Raw genomic sequence first — 2,610 nt, 5'->3', positions numbered from 1 at the left:
CAGGCTCTGCTAAATCTGCACCAACATCAACCTTCATGCCTGCATTTCCTTCTAACCCAACTTGGAACTCGGTGTAATCGCTTCCTTGCAAACACGCTTGCAGCTCCCTCGCCCCCTCTCTCTTTGTACCTCTGCCACATAGTTGCTTACTCCGTGCCTGTACACAATCAGCTAAAATTGCTGGAAAAACCAAATAGCTGTATTGGGTGGTTTCATGTAAAACTTATAGCCATCAATTGCAGAGCTGGCTAACTGTTCTATTACCCTGATTTTTCAAAATCACCCCATCCTTGCGCTCTTCGTTCTCAGTCCTCCTCCTCATTTCCCTCCCTTCCTGACTGGCAGCTGGCGCCCTGGCTTCGCACTTCATTGAGGAACTCAGAGCCATGAGAGAAACCCTGTTCTTACCCTGGAAGTTCGCCTACCCCATCACCGCTTGGGTTTCCTGCTCTCCCTGCTGTCCCCCAAGATGAGCTCGCTGTTCCTGTGAGAGGCGGGCTCCTTCATTTGTGTTCTGGAACTCATCTCCTCTCATTTTTTTTCAGGATGTCTCCCCTTGCATGCTGTCTGTTCTACACTGTCTATTTTTCACCTTCCACTGACTAATTTCCGTCAGCATAAAACCAGGCTATGTTATCAAGCCAACCGAGCAGCAGAAGCTTGCAGGCTCCTTTCTTTCAGCTCCCGTGCCAGGAGAGGCAGTCCAGGGGGTGGCCATGGGCCTCAGCTGTGTTGCCAGATGCCTTGGGTTCCCGGATAGAGATCACCACCAAATGGTGGTCTTGCACACGCTCTCCATTCTGGGTAATAGCCACTAGTTACACTTACGTTTACATTTAAATGAGCAAAAAGTTTAAAAATTAAAATTTTACTCTGTGTTTGGATGAGTCATGTGTCAAGTGTGCCTGGCGGCTACTCTAGTCAGTGACACAGACACGGAGTCTTCCCATGCCTGCAGAAAGTTCAGTTAAACACTACAGATCTGGGACAGACCTAGATCATTCTGTCTGTCACATCTCATGTCATAGGGCTCACTACTTTTGGGCAATTTGACTTCTCCAATTTGCCTATCTTTTCTTTCTTTTCTTCTTTCCATTTTAATTTATTTATTTTCAATAGTTTTAAATTCCTGAGGGATACAGCATCACTCAGATTCTGTGTCCAGTGGCCTTCACAGGCAGGTTGCTTTGGAACTTGGCACGCACCATGCCGCTGTTTCCGTGAGCAAGAGTTACCATTCCCCGGAAGACTGTTTTTGTTAGGTTTACCGCCAGGAGTCGCTGCGTTGTTCTTTGCTTTGTACACGTAGGCACACCTCTTGCCCAGGTAGAATTCAGTTTCATCCCAGGCATAAACGCCTTTGATTTTCAGCAGCGCCGTGTGCTCCCTTTGGTTCCCGAGACCTCTACTGTAGCCAGCAAAAATGGCCTTGCACCACAGCCTCCCAGACACTGTTGCCTTCTAGCAGTCCTGTTCCCAGCAGGCATCCACAGGCTCCAAGATGGCAGAAAGAGGGCTTATCTTTTCTTATCAAAATTGAAGTCATGTGGCAGCAAGTTATACTCACCATTTGATTCCCAGTCCCAGAACAGTGCAAAAGGCCATTGGGATCAACAAATATTTGTTTACTGGTGGCCAACCAGACATTAGAAAGCTTGGGTCTGGGAGGAGAAGCAGTTACCTAGTAGTCACTTCTTGCTTCTCCCTGTTGCTGCACAGTAGCTGTGCCACACTGACTGTGAGGGACACAGTGGCTATTGATTGTGATGTTGATGGGTTTTAGGAAGAAGGAAAAAGGGGCTCGGCAGCATGACCTAGTGGCTAAGGTCCTCGCCTTGATCCCATATGGCCGCTGGTTCTAATCCCGGCAGCTCCACTTCCTCTCTATCTCTCCTCCTCTCAGTATATCTGACTTTGTAATAAAAATAAAATAAATCTAAAAAAAAAAAAAAAAAGGAAGAAGGAAAAAGCAGCTGTATGGAGACTGGGTGACAGGGCCTGGTCTTTACATGCTGCATTAGTTGTGGGATATTATGAATCAGGCTAAGTCCGGATTAGAATATTGGAAAGTTGAACAATTAGGGAACACATGTGAAACACTGCTGGACATTGCAGACTTTGTGTGTGGGTTTCGTTGCTTTGATGTGGGCTGCTTCACATTCTCTAGAATGCTCATGGCAATATTGCTTATGATAGCAAACAAGTGGGAAAAACTTCAGTGGTGTCCAAAATGAGAATAAGTGAAGGCATTTGAAGAATTATACAACGGAGCACTGTGGGACAGTAAAATGAGCAGATGGTACCTCCAATTTGTCCATGTGAATAGATCTTAAAAACTCAGCAGTGAGTTGAAAAGAAAAATTACTAGACAAATAAACATGGTACAAACGTTGATAGGAAATTTAAAAGCACATAGAGTAATATTTATGACCACATATGTAAGTAATTAAAGTTTTTTTTTTTTTTTTTTAACATTTATTGGAAAGGCTAGCATCAGAGAGCGGAAGACATTAACACACTCATACACACATCCCATCTGCTGGTTAACTCCCAAATGGCCACAGCAGCCAGTCTGGAGTAGGCTGGGCTAGGTCTGCTGTGTGGGTGACA

The 2,610-nt window shown here is 45.3% G+C and overlaps 1 pseudogene; it reads right to left on the bottom strand.

Moving 5' to 3' along the window:
- Nucleotides 1-1,121: 1,121 nt before the first annotated feature.
- LOC101519512 (large ribosomal subunit protein eL33-like) lies at nucleotides 1,122-2,318 on the bottom strand (annotated as a pseudogene).
- Nucleotides 2,319-2,610: the final 292 nt, after the last annotated feature.

Source organism: Ochotona princeps, chromosome 6 (assembly GCF_030435755.1).
Source record: "Ochotona princeps isolate mOchPri1 chromosome 6, mOchPri1.hap1, whole genome shotgun sequence".
In the NCBI taxonomy this organism is placed as follows: domain Eukaryota; kingdom Metazoa; phylum Chordata; class Mammalia; order Lagomorpha; family Ochotonidae; genus Ochotona; species Ochotona princeps.
Note: the sequence above shows the minus strand (reverse complement) of the source record. Positions and strands in the feature narration are given on the sequence as shown.